Below are 9,771 nucleotides of genomic sequence, written 5' to 3'. Positions count from 1 at the left end.
CCACGTACTCGGCCTCATTACAACGCATTTTTGAAGCCTAGACGTCCCATCATCCATGGCTTGCTCCTACTTGGTTGTATCCTCCAACTGTAGGGTCTCATCAAAAGGTTCTGGTTTTCTTTCATCAGCAACAGATAGTGTAATGAAGGTACATACATATCTGGTACTCTGATAGTACAGGATGATCTTCTCAACACCGATTCAGGTGTCACTTGCTTTACTGTTGGTTTCTCTGCAACAACCTCAAGAGTTTGTTGAGTATCTGTTACAAGATCACTAGGTGATTTTCTCCGCAACTCAACCTCAACTCTCACTTGCTTTGTTGTCTTGGAACCTTGCTCCACATCTGGTTCCTCAGCAGTAGTCTTAGGAGTTTCTTTAGTATCTGCTACAAGATCACTAGGTGAATTTCCTTGCAACTCAAGCTCAACTCTCACTTGCTTCGTGGTCTTGGAACCTTGCTCCACATCGGGTTCCATTTCCAACCGCACTTTCTTCAATTCTCTGGCAGTCCTTGTGAAGCTAACTCGTTTCTACTTGCTCATAACGTAGTTCTCACAATGACTCACATCAACAGATTTCAGACCTTCTAAAACTTCTTTCGCAGCCAGCGTCTTCATTCCTTTCACGTTCATATGTCCAAGTCTATTGTGCCATAGACTTGAATTTGAAGCACTCTCAGCAACAGCAGCTATGTTCATACACCCTGCAGTGGTGTATAAGGTTCCAGATTTGAGCCACGTGCTACCACCGTAGCACCCTTCATAATCTTCCACGAACTCTTCCCTAACTTTGTTGCATAACCTGTGCTGTCCAACTGACCAATAGAGATTAGATTCTTCTTGAGACCAGGAATATATCTGACATCCTTTAATGTCCACTGATTTCCTGCCGAAGTTTTTATGCAGACATCTTCTTTTTCTTTAATCACCAAATCTTTGTTGGCAAGATACACCTTCTCGAAATTTTTAGACTTGAAATTCTAGAACAACTCTTTATTTGGAGAAGAACTAAAAGATGCACCTGAATGCAAAATCCAGTATTCAATCGAATTGTCCACGTTAAGGACTAGAGCATCTCCAATGTCTTCTGCTAAATTTATAGAATCATCATCATCTCCAGATTTGTGATTCTGCTTCCTCTTTGGTCTTGTACAACCTGTCCGAAAGTGACCTTTTTCTCCACAATTCCAACACGTTACGTTTGGTCTATTTGGAGATTTTTCTCGGTTCTTTGATTTTGATTGCCCTTTGTTTGGGCCCTTCGGTTTACTTCTTCCCCTTCGATCAACACTGAGAGAATTGCCTGATGAATCTCCAGTTTCCCGTTTGCGAATACTTTCGCTAAGAACTACATCTCGAATTTCACCAAACTTCAGTTTATCAAATCCTAGGGAACTGCTGATTGCGGCAACAATAGTATCCCATGACTCATGACTCGGGTAAGGATGACATCAAAATCAACGCTTTAATTTCATCTTCGAAATTAATTTCTACCGAACTCAGTTGACTTATGATCATATTGAATTCATTTATATGATCAGTAACAGATCCACCTTCAGAAATCTGTAGATTGAACAATCTCCGCATCAAATACACCTTGTTCATAGCTGACGGTTTTTCATACATATTTGACAGCGTGTTCAATAGATCTGATGTTGTCTTCTCCTTGATAATGTTAAACGCCACGTTTCTGGATAGCGTCAACTAGATCAGCCCCAAGGCTTGTCGATCCTTGAGCTTCCACTGTTCCGTGGTCATGGTATCTAGCTTTACCCCCAACAGAGGTTCGTGAAGATCTTTCTAGTATAGATAATCTTCAATCTGCATCTTCCAGAAACCAAAATCGGATCCATCAAACTTCTCAATTCCAATTTTTGAACTTTCCATCTTCACAGATCGTTGTGAATTTCGCCTAGCTCTGATACCAGTTGTTAGGATCGCACAACAACGCACACGCTTGATCTAGATGAACACAAAGAACAGGATAGAGAAAAGTGCAAGGAGAACTCTGGCTAAAAGGATTTTTTTTATTGATGACTTCACGTATGTATAGTAAGAGAGAATCACAGAGAATAGAAAGTACATTTTCAAAGCTCTATGGGACGGGATATATATATAGTTCAGTTTACTATATATAGCTTTACCAGATTTAACCATCTACTATATATTGCTATTTACCATATATAGCTTTACCAAATATAGCTTTCCCGGATATAACCGTTGACCAAGCTATAAATAAGCAGCAGGCTCCAGAACCTAACACCCACCCCCTAAACCCATCATAGTCGAGCTAGTTGTCCGTAGCGATGTTCAGAGGTCAGCGGACTATTGAGTTTCATGCGAGACATGATCATCGTCATCATAGCGCACGCGTCCATACTCATCATCATAAATGGGGAAGTATCACAATGTATATGTACATATAAAATGCATGAGACCCCTATAATTTTCATCTTTTAAATAATCTTCGTGACACAACCCTGTACACCTTTCATATGTTAGACTAAGTAATACGTAGGTGTTGGTCTTCATACGCTCATCATCATTAACTTCAACTAGGGTTGTGTCCTTAGAAAAATAAATCATCTTCGTAATGAATAATGACATTCAATACATGAACGTCATCTTGATATGGAATAACGTCATGGTAAACCATCTCATAACCATACAATTTATGTCATCATATTAACATACATCATCATTTTTATATTGTCGTCATCATATCATCATCATGTATGTCATCATAGCATCATATATCATCGTCGTCATGTTATCATCGTGTATCTCATCCTAACATCATATATCATCCCCGTTATATCATCATCAAATAATATTGTAATAATATGACATCATCATATAAAGTCATCAAATAGTATCAAATAGTGGGGACACACCATTCTTTTTCTGTTACCCATTGATCTCCCTCGGTAACCTACTAAAGGTTCGAACTTGCACATATAAAGCTGTTCTAGCAACAAGTTCATCCTTTTGTCGGCAAAACTATGACAACGTTTGGTTGCAATCACTCGTATGCATCAAGGTGTTCCCTGACAAGTTAGTCCTATCTTACATGACGTTATCTACACTGTATGGTGCCATGAGTCTCGACGAGGTGGTTGTTGATGCCATTCTCGTTGCGAGGTAACTCAACAATCTTTTCTTCTTCTCCCTCATTTTCCCTCTGTATCATATTATTTTTCTTTTCAGGTGGATTATGTGAGGTGCAACTAAAGTTCGTTGGCGTGTTCTTGGCGTTAGGGGCAACGTATAGGGCGAGGGTGTGAGAATTACGAGGAGTCGTCGTAATTCTCGCCCCCTTTTCCGGCGACTTTTCTTTCTTTCTTTCTTCTTTTTTATTTATTTATTTATTTATTTATTTATATATATATATATATAATTTTTGGATCCTTACACAATTAATGTTTATATCTTCAAAATACACGGTTCTTCAATTTAGTTTAAAATTGTAACGGCCGAGGCCCACCGCGGGTAGATATTGTCCTCTTTGGACTTTCCGCTTCTCCTCAAGGTTTTCTAAAGCACATCTGCTAGGGAAAGATTTTCATACCCTCATAAAGGGTGTTCCATTCTCCTCCCTAACCAATGCGCGGGATATCACAATCCACCCCCTCTAGGGCCCAGCATCCTCACTATCACTCGTTCATTTCTCCGATCAATGTGGGACCTTCACCAAATTTACTCCCCTTCGGGGCCCAGAATTCTTATTAGCACACCACCTCGTGTCTACCACCTTCGGGGAACAACTTTCTCGCTGGCACATCGCCCAGTGTCTAGCTCTGATACCATTTGTAATGGCACAAACCCACCACTAGCAGATATTGTTCTCTTTGGGGTTTCCCTTCCGGGCGTCCCTTCAAGGTTTCTAAAACGCGTCTACTATGTAAAAGTTTCCAGACCCTTGTAAAGGTGTTTCATTCTCCTTCCCCAACTAATGTGGAATGTGAGAATCTATTAGAATATATTTTATATAGTGTAATCACTTACTATTTTTTCTCTTATTTTCAGGATTTGGTTAATAGTATATTTGATATATTTTATCTTATTTTTAGATTTGGTTAGAAGAATATTTTCTCATTTTTAAGATTTATTTGATATTTTGTATCCTATTTAAACCTTATGAACATTGATGAATTTTGGACTTTGGATCCCACTTCACTTTCCATCCCACTTATATTCCTCATTTTTAACATGGTATCAGAGCATCATTCTTAACATGGCATTAGAGTTTTTCATTCTTAATATGGTATCAAAGCTTTTCATTCTTAACATGGTATCAAAGCAAGACAAAGATGATGAACTATTAGAGCTTCTCATTCTTAACATGATATAAGAGCTTTTCCTTCTTAACAAAATCCCACAATGGTTGGAGGGGAGGAGAATGAATCACCATTGGTTTGGAAACCTTCCCGTAATAGATGTGTGTTTTAAAACTTTGAGGGGGAAAACCGAAAAGGAAACCCCAAAGAGGACAATATGTGCTAGTGCTCTGCCTTACAAAAATTACTTAGAATCATCAAAATCGATCATATTATACATAAAATAACATATATCTTCAAATCGTGATTAGTGTTGATGGGTAAAATAACATATATCTTAAAATTATGATTAGTGTTGATGGGTTGAGATCTACATCTTGGTTTGATTCAGTCAAGGATCTGTCGGTGACCTAAGGGTCGAGGCAATTATTTATTTATTTATTTATTTCTACTACAGTTTTTCAACCCTCTTTTGATGGTGGTTCTATGATGGGATTTTCTTGAATACATAAACCAATTTTTGTCGTGACCCGAATTTCAATGCTTCCAATCTTGGACGGAGACTAAAAAAGATAAAGACTAAAAGCATATAAAAATAAAACTAATAAAATAAAAGATAAAACTAGAGTAAAATACCAAATAAAATCCAAATGCAAGACCGTGTTGCTCAAATTTATTACAAATGAGAAAATCAGATTGTGATACAATTACAACACAAAATACAAAAGAATCAAATTATAAAAATTGATTGACACTTCAAAACCACCCATCAATGCAGCTCTCAAACGCTTTCCCACCTGAATTGATACGAGTATAAAAATACTTGTGTATGCCATTAGAAAAGAAAGAAGAGAGAGTATAAAAATACTCGTGCTCCTTTTGATAATTCTTGGACAACAATTTTCACGTTTCTTAAACTAATATTTGAATTCTTTAACTCTCTTCAAAATTAAAAACTCTTATTTATTTATTTTTAAGTTGCTATCCCATAAATAAATAAATAAATACATATGTATGTATGCCCTCCAAAATCTTGATCAATCTCTAATGGACCGTCAAAACCTTATTAATTAATTATTTTAGATAATTATATTTTTTTCTAATAAAAATATAATATTTAAAATTAAAGTTGAATATTTAATTAATGCTTGTTACGATAAAATATTTTAAATCCTTTTAAAATATATTTTTCTTAATAATTATTCCTCGACATTAAATAATATATTCATATTGAATTTATTATTACTAAAAATCTAATAAAAAAGAAAATAATATAAAATAGTGTAAGAAGTTGGTAATAAACACTTACCAAATTTGGTAAGAATAGTTGGGCGAATAGTTGGGCGTGGAAAAATTTAAGTATATGACTTTTTAGTCGAAGTCTTATATTTTAACCTTTTCTAACTATACTTCAATTCTTACCTTATCTTGCGTCAAGCAAGATTTGTAACCAAAATAATATTACACCGGTAAGATTTGTAGTTTTTCATGGCCATAAGATGTTGAAACTCCACATTCATATCTTCTCCTATATAAGAACCTCTACGATCCATTACCTTCTCACCCGAACAAAGCAAAACTTCTCCCATTCTTTAGACTACCATACTCATTTTTCAACTAAAAATGGCAGGAAAGTCATTGAACCCATCCATAGTGAAGTTAGCACTTCTATCCATCGTCTGCACAGTCATTTTAGCACCATCAATAATGGCGGTAGCACCTGATCCATATGATCCTTCGAATATATCTATCTCTGGTTGTGAATCTTTCATTAGAGACTCTGCAGTATGTATTGTAAGCGTGATCAAGGCTCGAACCGGTGATCATCCTTCTTGTTGCAAAGCTATTTCTGATTTGGACACATGTTCTCATTTTCTTTACAAACATATTCCCGATGGTGACATGGCTGCAGCTAAGAAACTTTGTGGTATGTAAGGGATTTTACTTTTTGTGGACTCCAAGTTCTCTATGTTAATTGGAGTTTGAAAAATAAGAAGGTTATACGGTAATAATAAGTTATTATTTCTAAAGTACTATATCGTTATAAACTTTTGAGAGAGAATAAATTTTCTAGGAATGAACGTCTTTTTCACAAATTGTTGAACTTATGTTATACTCTTTTAAGTCTTTAATGCATTCCAAAATAGATGTTGTATCATATAATAAATTTCTTAAAAAAGAAATGATCAATCAAAGAGAGAAGGTTTGTCCAAATAAATTTAAAAATATTAAATACTAAATGCACTCCGACCACAAATTTGTTCATGTAATTTTTATCGATATTATTTTTATTTATATTATTTCATTCGACATCTTAAATAATTTTAGCTCTCGAGTCTATGCGATAAAAAAAATTATGATAGCCAACATGAAAAAGCTTAAAATACGATCGTATAATCCTGATGATCAATGCTTCTACTTGTAACGCCTTAATTTTCTTTAATCTAATTAGCGACGTCACCTCACGTTCATAGGAAAAAAATACGAAAGTTCATATAAAGCAACCTTAATGATCAATGACTCGTTCATTACTATCAGTAGTTCATAACACTAAGGATCAACCTAAGGCAGAAATCAATCAACAACTAACTAGGACAAACAAATGCAACAATTATTTTTCAAATAATCTCAAACACAACGTCTACTGCCCTACAAGCCCTCCCTAAGACTTCCATGGTCTTTGCAACACTCGCCGTCAACCGTACATGGGAGCCTTGCTCTTATCTGAAAATATAGGTAACATGTGGCTTGAGTATTTTATAAAATACCCAGTAAGTTGTTACACTATTGCGGTTAGGCAGACAATACACATTTAGAATACATGCAGGTCACATACAACAAACACGCATAAGCACAAAGTAAAGAAACATGAGGGGGACCTATCTTCCATTCCTTTACATGGCCTTAGGCCCTTCCTTTATCCGGGTAGGGTGGATGCATGGTACTTTCCCACACATGGTCCATGTATGTAACCGTGGGCCCACTAGGCGAGTTCACATGCGAACCCCCTAGGCCTGACTTGGTCGGGTACGTCTGACATACGCTATCGAACACCACGGAAAAAGGAGGGTCTGTATGATATCATAGCGAGCATAATATCAAACGTACGCGTCCATACCATCACTAACATAACGGGGAAGTAACCATATGCACATGACACACAGCGTGCATGAGGTCCCTAAAGCTTGCCTCCATGACATTATACATATAACGTTTCATCCCCTCGCCGCATTACATAGCATGACTTGGTTAAACATCACGTAAGCATATCGTAGTACGCCAGTCATCACATTAATGGCATGCAAAGTTTTCATTACAATCATGACATGTCAATTAATTTCATGCATACAAGGAAACAAATGGTGGCAAGAACATCACATACATAAACATGACATACATCCGCATTTCACTACAAGAAAACATATAACATAGCATACATCAACAACACACATGGTGCATGCAAGGGCCACAAGGCACGCACCATCATACATAAATAACTAACGCCAACAGTAAGGTTACTTACCTCACTGGCCTTGGCCGAAGTCACTCGCGATACGCTGACTCCGACGCCTAACTACTCCCTATAAAACCACGTTATACACTTAGAGCCCCTTCACACCAAATTTATGTGTAACTGTCAAGATACGCTCCTATCATAATCTATTTTTATCAAAGTGGAGTTATACTGACCTCAGATAGCCGGAACAAAGACAGAAATGGCTCCAAAAGGGTCGAAAACCTTATAATTGGTAAATTATTTGTATACCGAGCCATCAAGCCGAGTCGCCTAGCCACACCGTCGAGTCGAGCCACATAATGCAATGAAGCTGCCGATGGAGCCGACAAGCCGAGAAGGTTACTGACGACACTCTGCTTCTGAACCCAAGCTGGTGTCGCTGTTCTTGGACCGAGATGGATAACGGCCCAGCGTTAGTGTCTTTGCGCGGGCTGCAAGGCACGGGTCGTACGTTGGCTAAAGCGAACTCACGAGGCGCTTGAAGAAACGACCTGCGATCCGCCGCTCCGTCTTCCTCACCCGAGGGTCCCGACGAACCCTAATCACAAAACCGACTGCTGTCGTTGATGAGGCCGCCGCCGTCCGGCTGTCCTTAACAGTGCATTTGTCCCTCTTGTTAAGAATACCCCGGCGCTGGTTCGTTTCCACCTAAAAACTCACAACGATCCGAAGCCTTGTGAAGTTACCAATCCCCTTCCACCTCAATCTTTCTACTCCTCTCTCTCTCATAGGTATAACAAGGAGGCAGAAGGGGAAAACGACTGCTTGGATACCCTAGGGTCTAATGTGGGGATTCGGGAAAATAGTACGTCCTCGCTAGAAATCGTGAGATTTTCGGCGTTTTTTTTTTTTTTTTTTGGAACGCGCATCATTACACTACTGGACTTGGACCTCGTCTTTGAAGTCCAAAATAATTTATCATCTCTTGGGTGGTCCTTCACCAAGAATGTTTAATACCTATAAATTCATAAATGACATAGTGCGCCCATCGCTCTATCGAAAGTCAATAAACTTAGACTTAATCTCTAGAGACTCCCTGCAAAACTTTGCAGAAATAGCTTTGATAGCTCTTTTTTTAAGGTTGTGAATCTTATTTTTCAACATGTCAACTTACCGAAAACTTCCATAGGGGTAATGATATGCTTTAGGGATGCTTCATACTTTCGAAGGATGCCATTGTCTCAATAAACTATATTGTTCGAGCCTACAACATGGTCTGCATTGAGGCATACTCTATTTTTTCTAGGTCTTCTATGTGATTTGTAGGGAGACATGCTTGGCTACCTGAGTTATAGTGACCATAGGCTATGTTGGCTACCTGAGTTATAGTGACCATAGGCTTGATCGGAGGTCTCACCATAGGCTATGTTGGCTACATGAGTTATAGTGACCATAGGCTTGATCATAGTTACCTCCTGAGCTGGTACCAAGCCTTAATGCATCTCATTCTCACATTCATGTGTTGGACGTCTTTCACTCTGCAGCCTCAACTCTCTATTTTTTAAAGGCCAATCTACTATTTCATTATCCCTATTGACCTCATCGCTGTATCAAAACACTATAACTCGTTCCCAGCATTGACTAATAGAGTTATTATTCACTATTTAATGCCCTAAGATATTATCATAACGACCACGTAACCAAAGATAAATATCAAATTCATACAGGTTAAACAATATATCATAAACTACTAACCAAGGTTAGATTGCATACTTGGTCACAATGAGGCGTGTCATCGACGTGAATCATAGAGGTCTATAACTCTTTATACATAGAAAAAGTCAACATAAACTAAAACTTGACTGCTCTAATATCAATCTATCACGTCTCAATTTCTTAGGCTTTAAACTCGGATGGAGACTTAGAAGGTGAAGGTGAAAACAAATAAAAATAGAAAGTATATAAAATAAAATAAAATAAATGTTGTAAAACTTAAATCAAAATAAAAAATTAAAAAAAAAAAAAAAAAAAAAAA

Source organism: Cucurbita moschata, unplaced genomic scaffold, assembly GCF_002738365.1.
Source record: "Cucurbita moschata cultivar Rifu unplaced genomic scaffold, Cmos_1.0 Cmo_Scf00020, whole genome shotgun sequence".
NCBI classification, from domain to species: Eukaryota; Viridiplantae; Streptophyta; class Magnoliopsida; order Cucurbitales; family Cucurbitaceae; genus Cucurbita; species Cucurbita moschata.
This window is presented reverse-complemented; position numbering follows the sequence as displayed.